This window comes from Talpa occidentalis, unplaced genomic scaffold, assembly GCF_014898055.3.
Source record: "Talpa occidentalis isolate TD23 unplaced genomic scaffold, MPIMG_talOcc4v2.1 talOcc4.8, whole genome shotgun sequence".
Taxonomy (NCBI): Eukaryota; Metazoa; Chordata; class Mammalia; order Eulipotyphla; family Talpidae; genus Talpa; species Talpa occidentalis.
This window is the reverse complement of record NW_023605194.1, coordinates 115275071-115293253: the sequence shown is the minus strand read 5'-3', so window position 1 is coordinate 115293253 and position 18183 is coordinate 115275071. Positions and strand designations below refer to the sequence as shown.

Here is an 18183-nt window from a genome sequence, read left to right as displayed (position 1 = left end):
TGTAATCAGTCTTGGGAAATAGAGAAAGTCTTGGAAAAACTCTTTTAACTTAAGAAATAACAGATGCCCCAAATCACAGGTTACCTTTGTCATTGTACCAATAGTCCTAATTAACATAATCCAAAAAGCAACTTCAATTAATGGCGTAAAGATTGGAAAGGACAACAAAGGAAAATAATTTTCCCCAGATAACATGATAGGCTGCTGCAGAAAACTCTAAAACATTTGTAGGTAGATTACTGGACAAAATAAGAGAATCTGACAAGGTTTCCAGCTGTAAGATTTGAAAAAGGAACATCAATTAATTTCAACACACATGAATTTTCACCTGTTTCCCAACAGCCAGTGTCTTGCACAAGGCACATACAATTTTACGTGGCTCTTGAAGATAACTTATTTCATTGTTCTAACTCTTGCTTTTATGTGCCACTGGCCTAGTGAATTATTTTAGATTTTATTAATTGCATCTCTCAAAGACAGAACTTTTTCTTTGTTTGTTTTTAGTAACTCCAGGATTTCATGTGTCTTTTAAAACAATAATCAGGTTACATCAATCTTCGTTCAGCATGGAGTACGGAAGACTTCATGAAACATATTTTTTTTAAATGAAGCTTATTAATGTATTGTCTTTTATTTTTAGCCCACATCCTTCTATGATATCATCTGATTTAACAAAGATTAGCTCATTTATTTATAGCGGGGACAGGTTAGCTTTGAGAATATGTGAATTTCATACAAATCCTGGGGAAATAATAATTTAAGCACTTCTGAGAGGAAATTAGTGTGTTAGATAAGCACACTGTGAAATGTTTGCCACGCTTTCTAGATCATCCGCTGTATGGGAAGGCCAGCGGAGCAAAAGGCATCTCAGCATTAACAACAACTGCAACCAGGACTCCATTAGCAGAGAGTATAGCCCATCACACAGTAGTTTTGGGGATGGGACACTGCTGTCTTCTTGAGGAAAGGATACAGTCCTACCTTCAGGACCTAGGGAACCCAGATAGAACCAGCACCCTTGGGATGATGGCTATCGTACAAATGAGGAGGGTCTTGGGCGGCTCACCAGTCAGCAGCACACAGTAGGAGTGTTGCCAAGATTTGAAATCAAAAATAAAGTGAAAGGCACAATACTGAGACTTACTGGGTTATGCATACTGGGATGAAGAGAAATCAAAGTTAGTTATCAGAATACATTCATAATGGATAGCTGGGGTTAGAGAAAAGTTTAAGAGTTATTGGCATTGTTTTGCTCATTCAAGGTCAGATGATCAAAAAATGAACTCAGATTGGTTGTAAAAAAATTGAGGATGAGGCTAAATTTTTTTTGTCATAGTGAAACAGTATACGATGCCTTGTTGCTCAGGTTCTTGAAAGAAAGGGGATGGAGGGGAAATGAGCTTCGAGTAGTGTCCACATTTGCAGTCAGCATTCACTGAAGATGCTACTCCCTTAACATATGCCCCTGGGCGACAAGCACACTCCATTTAAAACTCTTAAGAGATGGGATTATTTTAAATATTTTATCTATTTTTACATTAGCCGGTGCTACAGACTTTTTGTAGAAAGAGATTATTGGAAAGCATGTAGGCACTTAAACAAACATAAATTCATAATTAGATTTTGAAACTTCCCAAAGACATAATTTTAACCAATGTAGTAGGAATACAGAAAAGGGCAGCTGTTTTAAATAACATGGACCACTTTGGGGTTTTTAATAATATCTGTGAGAAAATAATCCAATGTAAGGTGACAACACCTAAAAAAAAGTCCTTTCAAGATCACTTACATTGAAGTGAGTAATAATATTTACATTTTAAACTGTCACAATTTACTGCATCTTCTATGGTTGATGACATTCCACAACGGTTAAACTTTATTTAACAGGCTCTGACATTTTTAAGAATAAAACTATTTACAATTTAGATAAGTCAATCTCTAGAATAAAAGTTGTCAGCAAGAAGAGTTCTTACTCCTTGCTGTGGAGTTCAGAGTAAGCAGGGGAACAGCTGAGGCAAAGCTCCCTTCACCCAGAGCAGAGTTTGATAAAACTGAATCTCATAAAGAAATTATTGCTAATTAATTAGTGAATCGGTGATCTTCATTGGGTAATTAATTCATTTTCCAGCTTATGGAAGGAAGTGAGAAAATTCACCTGGATAAAGAATTTTAAGTTCAAAAAAAGATGTAAGAATTATATAAAATAAAATATTTAAATAATAATAAAAAAAGAATATTCATAATAGTGTTTTTTTTTTTAATTAAAGTGTTGTTCCTTCTAAAAGAGAACATCTTTCTGGCACATTTTTCTTTCTCAAACAGGATCGTATAGTGGTTTTTCTGACAGGATCATGCCAACTCCTCCGTAAAGTCTCAATTACCCAAAGGGTATCTATTGTTCTACATTCTTCAATTCTCTTCAATAGCATATAAAACCGGACTACTTCATTAATCATGCATGTTATATATGTTTCATCTATTTATAGTCTCATTAAGTAAACTATAATTACCTTGAGTATAGGAACCTCAATTTTGGTTTTTTCCCCAACATTATTTCAATTTGACAAGATATAAATATGTAGTAAACTGTTTTAAATATATGAATATGGAGAAGTGTACACACGTGAACTGGTAGGAAGATAGAAGCCAGAGGGAGGCAGATATTATCTTCCCATATAAAGCATAGTAGTGAAGTGTATGTCTCTTGATTCCCCACAGTGTAAAAACAACATTAACAAAACCATCTCAAATGAAAATACTCAATGCTTTTCTCCATTTTTTAAAAGAAATTATCATTATTTTCTGATCTCTTCAAAATACTTTTACTCTTAACACACATGTCGCTTAAATAAAATGATTTTTAAGTATATACATTGTAATTAAAATGCATTTGTCCTATAAATAATGTAATGACTTACTTTTGACTGTAGTGAATGTAAATAGAAATAAACCAGTCACATTTAAATAGCTTTCATGTTCAACAAATGCATTTTCATTCATTCTATAAACTACTGATGCAAAAAATATATGCTATATATCAAATGAAACTGCATTTTCCAAAAGGTGTGCTTGCTTTAATTATCAGGCTAGAATGAAAGACAATATCATTTTTATTTTTAGGTAAGTTAAGCATGGTTTTCATATAGCAATTAATTTCAAAATGCAACAATACTTTGTTTAAAAGTCTTGGATCTTATAAGAAAATCAATGAATAAATAAGTCACCTTTTCAATTACTTCCTTCAGAGGCAGGAAGTTAATCCTTCATTAACTATAAGGTTATGGTGTATGTAAAGCACTATAGATTCATTTTAATTTTTATGAAATGTTAAAGATACCCATAAAAATTTTATAGAAATTCAGCCTCAGTCAATATTTGCTTCTTTATCTTCCCATCTAATTCAGCTCTGTGGTAAATAAATTAGTTTGCTCAGTAATACCTGAAGATAAACTGCCATTATACTAGAAATATTCATTGGGCATCTATTGGCTTTATGCAGCTTTTTAATCTATGGGTCTATCTTCGAACAAGCAATGTTCACATTGAATTGAAATGTATTTTTCAATCTCCTATTATGTACTGGGGATTATCTACTCAAGGCACGGAAGGTGAGTTGAGAAACAAAAAAGACAATGTCTCTGTCACATTGGAGGCTAAATTTAGAGGAGAGGGAAACACAGCTCAAATGAAAATATACATGTGATCGAAGACAGAATCAGAAGCTACATTGTGATGATGAAAAGAGCAATCACGGGCACCAGGAGTCAAGGAGCAGAGAGTCTACCTTCATGTGAGAAACGGAAGCTCTCGGGTAGGCTATTAGCCCTCACACACGAAGGAGCAGAAGTCAGTCATGCGAAGAGGAGAGGAAGGACAGCACAGTGCTTGTCAGCTATCCGAGAAGAACGAGGAGCAGGGGTGTTAAGCGCAGACTCCTGAGCAGAAACAAACACAAGCGTTTGCCAGGGCAGAAGACCACAGAGGCTGGTGAGTGCTGAGCAACAGATCACAGATCACAATCCAACTGCCGTGCGTGCAGACACACATTTAAAGACTGACTTTTCCATCTATCTGGAAAGACAAAGAGGTAAAATGCCTGTCAAACAGAGGCCGGCTCTCTTGAGCACCCTTAGTATCTTGAACAGATTAACATGAGCATCAAATAGACACCTGAATGTTTAATGTTTCCAAGCAAAAGCCTTTTCCTCTTCATTGAGGCAGTCAGGGCTATCAGCAGGGGGGAAACGCTCTTTTTCACATGTAATTGTAGAGAGAGGTCAGAGCGACCTTCAACCTGTGCCTCTGAGGTTGTCCTGCACACCCACTCCAGCAGGCAGAAGGCACAGGACATGAGGCAGGGACAAGCACCTTTACAGGCCAGGGATGGGAGAAGAATCTGCTACTCCTGCCCACCTTGGACTGATGAGGATTCAACCCAACAGGAAGAGAGGCTGGGCGGCACAAGGTGGGAGGAAGCAGAAATGATGCTGTCTTATCAGACCCTGCCCCAGTTACATTTCTAATTTTTTGATGATACCTCTCTGGCTATCTATATCACGGGTGATTTGTCCTCTCTGTTACTTGGGGAGCCCCAGGGCCTGCGGTACACTCTAACAAAGGTAAGCTGTTCTCAGCTGATACTCATAGCTTAAATGCTTTTAAAAAGGGAACAACATAAAATATTTCTTATCTGATAACTACATAAGTGCTATACGTTTGGTGATAAAAAGAGAATTGCAAGCGTGGAAGAGAGATGGATATTTTTATTCAGAAATTATAACAGCATGCATCTTGAAACCCGAGTTATCAAGAAGAAATACTCTCGCAATGAAATGACTTCCCTGGAGTTTTGGTGCTAACTTGATTAAATCTGCATGAACAAAAGGAATGTGTACTTAAAACAAGGCCTGACATGGTCTTCAGCAACGACTCTGTGCCACCTATGAGTCTAAATTGAACCCGCCGTCAATTCCTGAGAAATTCTTGATTATATTTATTCAATGTCTGATTTTTAATGCATATGAATGAAACCTCCATCAGCATTTCTGAAAGTCGGTGCCCTGAGCACTCATCTGAGAATACATTATTTTGTATTGTTCTTCAGTCCCAGAAAATACACGGGATGAGAGAAATTATCTGCATCAAATGGTTTGGGTGATATTGATCGAGTGACTCCTCTAGACACTTTTTGTCTATTCCTAAAAGGCAGATCACACAGACATGAGCTTACTAACTTTCATTTTAGTATTAAGTCATTGGTCATCAACTACAGAAGCTGAACTGTCTAACCATTTGAAATCTGTGTCTGCATTACCCGTAGGAAAAAATATCCTGGGCTCTTTAGATGGCGCTCAGGTGAAGTGCTCAGTCTGTTTGGTTGTGTTTTGGGCAGAAGCAAGCCAGGTCTACCTGGCTTTCCCCGAAGAACAAATGTTCTTTTCTTTCAGGAGAGGACAGTTCTATAAATGAGCATGTTGCTCTCTTTCCTCTTGGCTGCGTTAGGGCTCAGGAAACGATTGCAAAGTCCTTTATGGGCCCTGAATTTCTTCCTTGTGGCTCTCTTGCGTCTCTGTATTTATCTGCCTTCTACTGACACTTTTTTTTGATTTCCATTTCACTTGATTTCACACTGTTACTGTTACCTCTCTAGACGCTTTTTGGGAAAGATCAATGTGTGCACAAATAAAAATGGCCCATCTCGGAGAGTCACTGAGACAATTGTGACAGGACCCACAGGACCGTGGGTTTCTCATCCTTCAGCCTGGGCAGTGACCCCACCTCACCTGGGGCCACACCTCAGCACTTGGCTTCCATGTGAACTTGCTTGAGGATTTATGTGGCATAAAACATTTCATGTTCATCAGAGTCTAGATGTATAAAAAGACTTAAACTATTTCCTGGAGTGGGTCGGAAATCTGTCTCTAATTGTGATCACACTGTTCCATGCCTAGGATGTCTCATCCTGCATTAACATGTAAATGCATGCACATGAGCATATCCTTAGAGTTAAGCAGAAAACACATCCAAAAAAATTTTTTTTTAACCAAAGAAAGAACAAATTAGAAAGGTTAGAGCAAAAGAAGGACTGTCACATACAGCGCCTACACGGTCATGATCGTGACCCATCAAGACGTGCTGTGTATCAGTGTGGTGATGACGGTGACGGCTGGAAGGTGGGGCAATCGCGATCGAGCTACTTATCAGCACTGGTTTATGAAGACACTGATATGACACACAAAAGGCAAGGACAGATAAAAGCCTGGCTATGAAGAAACACTGCCTGAATCAAAACGAACAGGTGTCCCTGCTAAGAGGCTTCTGGAAAGTGGCCTAAGTGTAGGCACCGAGGTGAGTCAATCAGAGGTGATAAGGACTCCCTGCGTTGGTCCTGAAGCCTTCCGCAGAGTGTGGAGGGACACTCACCCTAAGAGATGGCGCCCCCTCTTCCTTGCAGACAGATGGACTCCAGGAGCTCTCAGGGCTGTCCAGCACAGTCTGCTCCCCCAATCTCGGTAGTACCAAGAGTTCATTACATTCCCTCTTTTGCGGCCAGCTTAATCAGACGCTCACATTGTTGTGATGTGGATTCCCCCAGTAAATTCATATTACGGCTCCAGCATCTAACTTAAGTCATGAGTGACACCTTCGCATTGCATGGACGTCACCCCTCTCGAGATCCTGAACCTGACCAAGCAGAAACCTGGCTGAGTGGTCTCGAAATGCACATCCTTCTGTCTGTCTTTCTAGGTCTCTCTCCTGTAAAACTCCCAGAGCCATGGAAGCTCTGCCCAAGAGTCTGAAATGACTAACACTAGAAATCCCGGATACCTGCTAAAGAGGCAAAGGGTGGGTGTCAGCATTTAAGTACCAGTGACCCTGCAGAGGGGGGTAACCGCAGGTAATAGTATCTGTGTTGTACCTGAAATTTTGCAAGTGGTTTGCACATGGAGTATCTCGTTTCGTGTTTTAGGAAAAGAAGCAAAAAGGAATGAGGAAACAGAACATGGGGTGAAGAAAGAAAAGTACTACCAGTCCTCTGATTTCACACTTGTGGAGTGTGAAGGTTCGGGTAACTGCAGGTCTCCTGGGCCAGATTAGGGGAGACTGCCTTATTGATACCCACCTATCGTTTCATGATTAAGTAGTTAATTATTTAACCAATGCCCATGTCTAAAAACAGAAGAGCAAATCTCACTTGACTGACTCAGATAATATCAGTAAAAAATGGAGTCAGAATGTTGCTGCGATGTTAATTTTAGATGAAATAATTTTCTTACATGTCCCTATGCTTTCCCTGAGTGTTTCTAAACACCAACGTTGGAGACAGTAACATCGAGAGTGAACTCTGACCTTGGTTGAAGTTGCATTGCCTAGTTTCCTAGGCCCTGTGCTTGGAGACCTCAGGGATTTCCAGTATTGGCTGAGAGGGCGCGGTCTGTCTGCAGGAAGGCTGGCCCTGGGGTCCTGCACCCCTCAACCTCCCGCATCCCGCATCCTCCCAGGCACATCAAACTGGGTGTGCAGCCAGGCGTGTCGGCTGTGGAGACATCTCTCCTCTCCCTGCTTCAGTGCTTCCCGGCTTGACCCAGGGAAGACACAGCAGCACTTTAACACTTAACGATCAAAAATCCAAGCCATACCGCTGCTTCAGTTGGGGGAAAAATGTAGCTGTTGTACTTTTGTTTTAAAAATCTCTTTCATTCCTTTTAAGAAAAGAAGAAGCGCTTTGCAATCCAAATGTTCACTGCAAAATAAGTATTTCTTAAAGTAGTTCTTTCCATGGGCTGGCTGTCCAAATTTTATATAATGTAAAAAGTTGATGTTTCTCTGCAAAATGATTTCATTAAAAGTAAAGTTGTAGAATTAAACAGGCCTGCGTTCGAGTTTTCTTTTATGACTACTGTATTACATGAAATTTTACCCCTAAGGCACCCATATTAAATAAGGAACAGGGCATTTTCCCTGTTTATGGATGACCCCTGTTGGGAAATGTTACTAAAAAACGAAATCTCCCAAGACACAAAACATTTTTGTTCTATGCCAGGGATCAGGCCGGAGAGGGCTGGGCAGCCGGCAGCTGGGGGGGGTTGTGGGGGTGCTGCAAGGGAGGAGGGGCCCTCACCCTTCTGTCTCTGTGTAACAGGGTGGTCCCCAGGAAAGGGGAAAGTTCCAGGTTCCCTGCCCCACCCAAGGGAGGGTGGAGCTGAGCAGGAAGAGGAGAAGCTGGAGAAGAGACTGAGGAAGGAAGCAGGATGGAGCCAGGAGACCTGGAGGAGGCACATGGAGCCTAGAGACACGTGAAGAAACTGTGCTTGTCTTTTGGTCGTGGACTAGGTGACACAGATGTGGGTGAGACCCGTGGGGAGGTGACAATGGCAGCTTTTATCTTGATGTTGATTTTGCTCTTTTCCTTCTGGGCTTGTCCAGTTGTTTGTGACCCTTTTCTGTGGGTCCCCACTGGAAGATGCTTTAGACTTGTGGCAGGCTTTGGGGCCTTGTTCTGGGCCAATCCCATATGGATGGACTTTTACCCACGAGGGGACGGGTCACTTTAGGTGCTTCATTTAGAAACTAGACTCTTTGCCTTACCTGTATTGTTTCCTAGTTTTATTAAAGTTCCTTCCCATTAAAGTCTCCTATGTTTTGTGTTGATGCGGCGGATGGCAGAACCCATTTAGAATAGGCAGGTTTGCGGGGCTTGGGCTGCCCCTCTCCCTGTCCTATAACATCTGGAGTCACAGACTAACCTCCCTGTCCTCAGGGCTAGCAGGAGCTCGTCCTCCCTGGGGAGAGAATCTGGCAGCACCGCTCCTCTCAGCAGCCAGCGTTCATCCCCATGCACCAGGGCACTGGGGGCGCCTGGACTTGTTAAACAACTGACTTAATTTCAGGGGAGGGGAACCCCACATCTTTAAGATAAGCAGCACTTCAGTCTTGGAGCAACGTACCTGCTGAGTTAGGCTGTCGCCTTCCCAAAGAAATGGGCACAAAAAGCAGGATCTCCTGGCGATTCCATTTTAAAGTCCTGGCCCCTGGGTCCTGGAGACAGACATTTCTGGGTATTAAAACTGGCCAGAGATTCATTAGCTTTCAAAAAGATAGTCACGCATTTCAAAGAGAGCCTGCAGTGTTTTCTAAAGTACACGCTCCAAGGAGGGGAAGAGGGGGTTTCTTTTCCGTTATTTCCAACAGGGAGAACGAAGCCCTTTTTTGTATTTGTACTTGCTTTTGTCTTCCTTGTGGGTGCTGTCTCTGCAGAGGGTTGGGTTTCAACGCATTCTTCTGCTAAATAATGCCGAAGGAAGAAAACCTCATTTTCAGAGCCCTTTCCTAATACGGTTAGCTTTTGTTTTCGGAAATAGGATATTTACTTTTGCCATGAACTGCTGTTTGTTACTAGTAACCACTAGAAGCTGCAGGAACTATTGACAACTTGAGGGGTGCCAGTGAGGGGAAGGAGGTGGCATTGATACCATCAAAGATCCTGCTTGCAACTGGCAAATGGAAGCATCCGACCCAGTGGGCACTTCCGTTTTTAAATACTATGCTTTCCTCCGTGAAGCTTCCTTAAAGACTGTATTTTAACCTATTATGCTATGCAGAGGATCTGATTTCCCTATTATCTCCTCTGCCACCTTGGAGTTTGTTGACAGACGTCTTATGCATATGCACTCAGCAATCATGAGTGAAATTCAATGCCTCTTCACTCATTTCCCAGAAAGTATTAAGCCTGAACATTATAGATATTCACATTACTTTTACAGTGACTATTTATTTGCTTTAAATTTCTCATTCATGCTAACTTTTGAAAAGTTAGCACAGTGTGGTGTATGTTTGTTATATCATTAAACGGAACTGTTGTGCGCTAGGAAATTTAGATTTTAATAAAATCTGTACAAACAAGACTTAAGCAAAGAAGACCTATATTTGTTACATCTTATGATATCTCAGCATTTTCATTTATGTGTGTGTGTGTGAAATGAAAGTGTCTATATACACATATTGGTAACACTCATGTCTAGAATGCATGTATTGTTAATAATGCCCTTGGTTGTTGCAACACAACATTTTACTGCTTTACAAAATACTATATATTTGAAGTTTTATTCGTTATGATTGTTGCAATGGCCTTCAAGCTTTGCGTCAGTTTGAAGTTATGTTGATGGAAATTAAAATTAATGTTAGATTTACATAGCTTTGCGATCAAAAAATCAGATTTTGTAGACTCTCTGCCTTAGTCTGAGCTCTAGCCATAGTGATTATTGGCTGCACAACGTTGAACTCTGCCTCAGCAAGCTCACCTGAAATGAGAACAGTAATTCCCCCCGGGGTTGCTGTGAGGCTGGAGGAGCCAGGGAACCCGGGACTCTTTGTAGCCATGTCTTTCTGAGGCCAGGTTGCCTCTTCTGTTACGGCAGCTTTAACACTCACTAATCTTTGAAGGAGCTTTAGCTTTGGTAACATCTCATTTAACTTATGAGTTTAATATGAAGAATTGCGGACCCACATTCTATGTATAAAGTAGTGTGTGATAAAATTTAGTTTGATTTAATATAAACCTTAACAACACATTCAAACATATTCTACCACTAGAGACAAACATGAAAATTACAAGATGTTTTTCTCAGAAACAAAGCTGGTAAAGCAGTCAGATGGCGATTTGGTAGCCCCAGTGCTCAGATAGTCTCTCTGTGATAATCTGAGACATCATATTCATTTTGCATTCAAGAGGCATTATCCTTTTGGCAGAAGGCTGCATCTCAGATAGAAATCCAGGGTCTGAAAATAATGCCTGAGCACTAGACAGATGAAGCTCATATAGAGGGTGGCAGGCGATGACTGGATCTCACACACCGGGTGCTGCCAGTCACACTAGGCTCTTGAGTGATTTTGCATCACGTCACATATGTAGGGAACGAGGGCAGTTTTCTACCACAAGTGCATCGCTGTATGCTAAATCTATTTATAGTTTCTTGCATCGCGGGTAGAGATAGAAAACATCCCACTATTAATGCTAATACTTGCTCCTTACATTGTGAAATGGCTTTTGACATGAGAGGGCACCAAGAGGGTAAGCCCGGAAACAAATGGCTTCATCATTGTCTTCCCAACCACCTTCTCTTTCTTTTAAGTTATTGTTCAGTGTTCAGTGAAGTAACTTAATAAAAGCTCATCACCTTCTCTTTCAAATAATCAAGAATCTGGAATGAGGGCTTCTCTGGTGGTGCAAGGGGTTAAGACTTAGCACTATGAAGCTATCAGCAGCCACTTCAGCACGAGTTCGATCCCCAGCCAGGGAGCTGACCCACATGGCACAGCAGACCTCTCCTGACTTGCCCGCTGCTCCCCTCAGCAGTGGATTTCAGTAGATCTGCCTATTTTGCTCCCCACTCTGTCTCTGGTGAATCCTCTCATCCCCTACACCTCTGGCCTGAACCCCAGTTCCTGCATGCGTAAATAAAACAATGAATATTTAAAACAATCAGTCTTTAAAACAATGGATCTTTAAATAAAATGAATCTTAAAAAAAAAAAAAGGATCTGGAATGGGCAGCATGTTAAAGAGTAGATTTAAGTTAACAGACTTTAAAAGAGGGCCTCCCCGGTGGCGCAGCGGTTGAGCGCTGGGTTGCGAAGCTGCCCGCAGCCTCTGCAGTGCCGGTTCCATCCTCCGGCCACTGGAGGAGGGTCCCACATGGCGTGCAGACCTCTCCTGCCACCCGCTGCTCCCCTCAGCAGTGTACTTCGGTCCTTCTGCCTGCTCTGCTCCCCGCTCTGGCTCTGGTGAATTCTCTCACCCTCCCACGCTTCTGACTGTACCCAGTGCTTGTATAAATAAATAAATAAATCTTAAAAAAAAAACCCAAAAAACAGACTTTAAAGGGCCCCAGAATTCAAGACAGAGTTGTTTTTTTTTTTTTTTTTTTTTTAATTAGTTTTGCATGCTCTGACTCGTGAGGCTTTGATGGGGCACATTAAGTGGGGTGTGTGTGTGTGTGTGTGTATTGAATGAGCACAGGTGTGCTAAGAAGTGATGAGTGCCTCAGCCTGCTTCATGTCACAGCATATGCCTTCTTATTTTGGTTTGACAAAATAACTATAAGCTTTTTTATATCCTACAGTACAATCAAGTTAGACAAAGACACAGCATGATGTAAAATATAATTCAGTAAACCCTACTTTGTTAACATCATTGACGATTACACTTAGACTAAATCCTTCTAGAAGTTATTTTGAGAATATCAGTATTAAGCCCTTTGCTTTAACTGTTTCATTGCTTTAAGGTCCAATAATGTTGGAATCATTTATCTGTTTCTAAACAAATGACACTTAGAGATGCATTGTCAGAGGCATGAAAACTGAATGCCCAGAATTTTTTTGCCAGATATTCAGGGTACATAATCAGTAAGCCTGGTATATCAGGGCTGAAATAGAGGAGGCTGAGAAGAGACTGCATCCCCTTTTGTGCTAAGTCTAAGGTCAATATCACACAGGACCAAACAAAAGACCTTTTATTCCTTGTAGAGCATTGCGCAGGAACTTTGTGGACTTGGAATTTTCAGACGTGTTAGATACAATACCTCAATAAAGAAAGTGAAAATCAAAGGTGAGAATTTAGAAAAACACAAAGCACACCACAACAAAACTTGGGAGTCATGAACCAGTGCCCTACGGTTTAGCTTTCAGACCAGTCCTGAACATACTGCAGATCACGCAAGTATTTATGGATGCATAAAATATCTTGGCCACCAAAAAAAATATGTAAAATCAGTAGTTGGGGTGGAAGAACATCCATTATTTCTTTCTCACTGGCTATCTGCGCAATTGTGGAAACTACCTTTGTTATCTCAAACAGATGTCCGAAAACCTAAAAATATGAAGGAATGTTAATCCTCAAACTAAAATAGTTCTAAGATCAGCCTCCACGACAGCATTATTACATAGACAGTGCCACAAAATTAAACATGTAGACTTTGAAAATCAAGTAGATTTTGAACGGCAGAGATTCTAGAATTCACTATACTCTAGAATTCACTATAATGGATTGAAGTACACAACTGTGTTTATAATGAGTATATTAATAGCATAAATGTTATTCTATTAAAGTTTTGGCTCTTTTTCAAATTTTTTCATGAACTATTCTATTAAAATTTAGTCATAGAAAATATGTGAAAGACAATCATGATGCAGAGAACACAAAACATCAGATTTACGCTGATCCAGCAATACGTGGTTTGCTCACGTCGGAGAAGGAGCCCCCTGGCACGTTTCCTGGTTTCCTGGGCATGTGGGGGAGGAAGAAGATTGACCTGTTGCCTTTCTTTCTTTTTTCTCTCGGCCTCTTAATTCATTTTCTACTGCAACCTCACTCTGTTTCTTCACTATCCCAGAAAGCCAGCAAGGTCACTCCCTCGGCTAAAATGAGTATCCTATAGTATGTCCACATGATGATATTTCTAATCATGATGCGTTGGCTTTTATTATTATTATTACCCCTGGCTTAACATGGTTTTATAAAGAGCATGTATATTGTTTTCAGTGCATTTAAGGCAATTTCTAAAAATAATTCAGCATGTAGAAAAATTAGGTTGGCTACAGACCAACATTTTTTAATTGTTTAAATATTTGCTAACGGTGCTTAAATATTTGCTGGCCATGCTGTTCTTTAGTTGAGGCTGTGAGGATTATTTTCTTACAGAAAGAGTCGTGGTGTTAGATTTAAGAAATCCTCGTTTGCCATGATCCGACAGCATTCCGTCGAGCTGATAGTGCTTGTCGGTAACCGTGCTTTCTTGTACGGCCCGGCCCCCCAACTCCTTCACTCTTCTCTGGGCCTCCTGGCCCCCCTTTGTCATCCCTTAGAGTAGTTTTCCCAGGTCTATGTCCTTGACCTCTTCTTCCCACGCTCAGATTTTTCAGTTCAGCTGAACATGACCTCGGCTCTTATGAAACACCATCTGTGGTAATGACGGGCGGTGTGCTTGGCAGCCCAGAACCTCTCCCGAGGGTCACAAGTGGCCATGAGACCGTTTCATCAAAGTATAAGAAAAAAATTCTATTGCCTATGGTCATTGTGCCCCAGCACCTCTCCTGGAGTGGAATCAAAGCCATGTCACGCTCTGTTCTCTGCACTCCTTTCTCTGTGTAGGAGACTGTCCACAACATCCACCACCATCTACAGCTCTGCTCTCTTATACCCTGCATACAGGGTCTCGTCCATATGCAGTGTCTCTAGGTTAGTTGGCGCTGTAACTCTGTCTGGAGTCATCAACTCAGCTTTCCAAGTGTCCTGTTTGTGTTTCCACACTGCTTGTGAACGCCATCACCTGCACCAGGAAGAATTTCTTCCAATGTAAACATGATGACATTACTCTCTTGTTCTATGGTCTCCCTGTCGGCTGAGGGATTGGCACACTGGACTATCGGTCCATCCAGGGTCCACTTGTTTTTGTACAGTTCACTGGAACACTCCCACACCCACTTCCTTTTGTATTGTATGCAGTAGCTTTTTCTCCTGTAATGTCAGGCTCAGTAGCTGCGCCAGCACCAGCGTGGGTGGCAAAGCTTACTCTGTGGACCTCGAGAGAAGAAGTCTGGGACCCTGCTTGAAATAATAATTTCTTAACTCCTGATGTCTCCCTGTGTGTGTCTCTGAGTTCCTGGATCCATGCCCTACCTGCACCTATTATCACGCTCTGCTACAGTACACACCAGGGTATCAGAATCAGTGTGCACCTATACACAGCTAAATATGTACATTCATCTAGGATACACATTCATGTGTAACCTGATCATTCAACAGGCAAGGACAACTTTTGTTCAAGTATCCTCGCGATTCTTCTCTTGCTTGAAACACATCCCATGCCTTCCACATTGTAACCTCAACCTTCCACTTCTTGGTGACTGTGTAATCTTCTGAGGATCAAATTGATTTTGCAACTTGTCTGTGACACCCAATCCCAGGTAAAGTAACCCCTCTTTGCCCCGTGCCCTCTTGGCCCCCATATGCCCTGTGCACAGGCATTTGTCACAGATCGCGCAATGGCGCCTTCCCACGCTCACATTCTCTGTCTCCCCCTGCACACAGGCAGGTGGATGCTTTGTTCTGTATTGATGCCCAATGCACGACCTGGCACCTGCCATACAGCTGGCACTCAGCAAAGGTTCACGGTGTTCATGTTAATGAATAATAACTATAGATCTTTCGGTGAAATAAATAATTATTTGGTGGGGGAGGGGAGAAAGGTAATTTGCATCCATGTTATTGGAAAGTCGTTGATGCTTATCTTGCTGTTGCCAGACAAACTTTTATCTTCTCAAGTAAAAAACAAGTCCTGGATCAATTTATGCTTCCAATTCCATTCGATCCTAGACTATATTCTGCTTATGTTTGATGCTGTTTCTTTCTTTCTTCTTCCTAGTGGGTTGTATTGACTCCTTGAAATAAAACTCCCCTCCTCTAAATCCCTTTTAAACATATTTTTCTTTCTTTTTGAAGTAGATTTCTATCAATTTTTCTTTAGACAACTCTCATCCCAGGAAGCTTACTTTATTCAAGTCTAATTATAGCCCTGACACTCCAGTTTCTCAGAGAGCACATGACAGAATTTGCTGCTGAAAACAAATGAACAACAAATCTGCAGAAATCATGGACTTGTACAACAAAACCTTAGCATCTTGCAATTGATTGTGTTTTCACTGTACATAGCTCTGTAGGAAATACAGAAAGATGCCCTATTACAGTCTCAGTTAATAACTTTTTCCTTCGACTGTCGTTAGCTATGCATTTCTCCTTGATGATAAAAATGAGAAAAGATAGCTTGAGGATGGAAGTGAAGATATTGTTAAAACAATAAAATTTTAATGGAATACTGTACAGACAAAGGGATGAGATCATACATCTGCTCCAGTTCTTGCCTCTCCAGCAATGTATCTGAATTAAATAATTGGATTTTTCCATCTCTCCCCATGCAATGTCAGGTAAAAAACAAACTTGGTGATAGCTCTTAAGATATTTCAATTAAGAGTACCCGTTGTTCTGTTGGAAGGAGAAAGAGACATATTTGTATTTATTCCACTGTTTCATGTTCTTAGTAAAGGTAGGTAGGTGGACACACGCATTATCTCGTCACAAGTACTTCACCTCCCATCTTAAGCTCAGGACGGCCAGATTCCGAAGCCTCAGCTGAAGAAATAGCAACGTGATGTGTATGTGGTGAGATAGGAGTTTAAGGCGCCATAGGGTTGAGGGTATTTGGATTCACCGCAATGGACACAGAGCCGTGTTCATTTGACGTAATTCATCCAGATAGGAAATTAGGATACAGGCTGCCAATGAGGTTGATTTGTGTTTTAATTTGTTGTGCTGAATGTGAACTTAGTTAATTTCCGTAGATTGGTAAACAAAGAATGGACGGTAAACATGTTATTGGGGAAACAGTGCTTTGGGGCTGCAAAGGAAATGCCTCGAGTTAAAGCGAGTATAAATCGTGGCATAAAGAAATATGTATCTTATGAATAATGAAAATTAACTATAATTAGGCAAAATCATATGAAAATTGCAAATAGACCTGCACGCACAAAATGTCACTGTCCAATGATAAAAAATTCAAAAATCTCTTGTCAGAACGATTTCACAGTTGTATTTAATTCTACCTAATTCTCTGGGGTGCTGACTACACCCCAAGGGTGCACCCCTTGACATACCACTCCTAACACATATGTGCATCTGACTCTGATTTGTTTGAGCTACTTTATTCACACAAATAAAGCAAATCTAGAGGAGCGATTCAGTTGTTTTCAAAGAAAATCATTATGTCCTAAAGTAAAATTTATGAGGTATTCCTGGTGTTGGGAATTCTATTTTGTGTCCAGCTCAGCCACGTGTCCACTCAATTGAGTCACACCCCGCATCCTCTGCGCCAGGCCTTCTGCCAGAGGTTGTGAGGGAAGAGTTAGCATATGCTGGCAGCATCCCTCAGGTCCCTCGGGGTGTCCTGGACCCCGGGGAAACAGCGTGGTCGTGGAGGGTGGCGGGGTGTGTGTCAGGGGACAGCTCTGCAGTGAACAGAGGAGGAAACACTGATGTGGAGAGGGTGTTGCCTCACGGGGGTCAGGGTGGGTCTGGCTGGAAAGGCCCAAAAGTGCAAGGTCTGGAGCTCTGGGTCAGGACACGCTCATGAGAAGGACCGCAGACCAGTCACCCCAGAGGAGCAGCCGGGGCAGGAAGTCCTGGTTACTGGGGCGCCACCTTACTTATGTGAGCCCCACTGTTCCCAGCTCTCCCCAGTGCTCTCCTCCAGACACAAGTCCGCAGCCTTCCAGTCCCCAGATGACTTCGGGTCTAAGCCCGGGGTGACTCACTACACGAGCCCAAATATGCATCATGAAGTGTAAGGATAAATAGAAACATATCCACTCACTTTAAACAGTAAATAGACGAAAAGACTGACATTTTCCTAATGGTTAACAGAAACATTCTGTGTACAAATTTTCTCACAGTAGAAAGAGTATAAATATTCTCAATTTATTAGGAAAAGCCTGATTTATTCTGAACTCTCATCCCAAGTTCTTTTAGGCTGAGAAGGAAGGAAATCAACAAGTTAGGAGGCAGGAAGGACACTGGTGTTATGTTTGAATCTGTGAGGGAAAGTGATACATTAAATAGCTTCATGTAAATGAATACTATGCCATGATTATAGAGGCTTTATTTCTTAAATACAAGCATTATGACATCTAATAGTATGATAGGCATATGGTAAAAATGAAAAATTGTATGTTAACCAATGTAAGTCAAAAGACATTTGCTAAATTATAACATGAAATATCTAATAAAAAGTTATAATCCATTAGGAATACTGCTAAGTCAGGGCTGGTATGCTGCTGCTATAGTCAAGAACATTCGGGCACACTGCCTACTAAAAAATACTTTTACTTGGGCCTCCCTGGTGGCGCAAGGGGTTAAGCACCTCACTATGAAGCAATTTAAAGCCTCTGCAGCACGAGTTCAATCCCCGCCCGCTGCTCCCCTCAGCAGTGTATTTCAGTCAGTCTGCCTGTTCTGTTCCCCACTCTGTCTCTGGTGGATCCTCTCACACCCCACATCTCTGGCCTGTACCCCAGCTCTTGTATGTATACATAAATCTTTAAAAAATAAAAAAAAAATACTTCTACAGTACCATGT

General features: G+C 41.3%; 1 long non-coding RNA gene across 3 annotated transcripts in view; it reads right to left on the bottom strand.

Moving 5' to 3' along the window:
- The window catches only part of LOC119234335 (uncharacterized), an 80736-nt gene that overhangs the window by 12399 nt on the left and 50154 nt on the right, over positions 1–18183 (bottom strand). For all 3 annotated transcript variants that reach the window (XR_005122588.2, XR_005122589.2, XR_008549828.1), the window contains one exon: positions 8949–9039. This is a non-coding gene — a long non-coding RNA (uncharacterized LOC119234335). The remainder of the gene's footprint in view (positions 1–8948; positions 9040–18183) is intronic.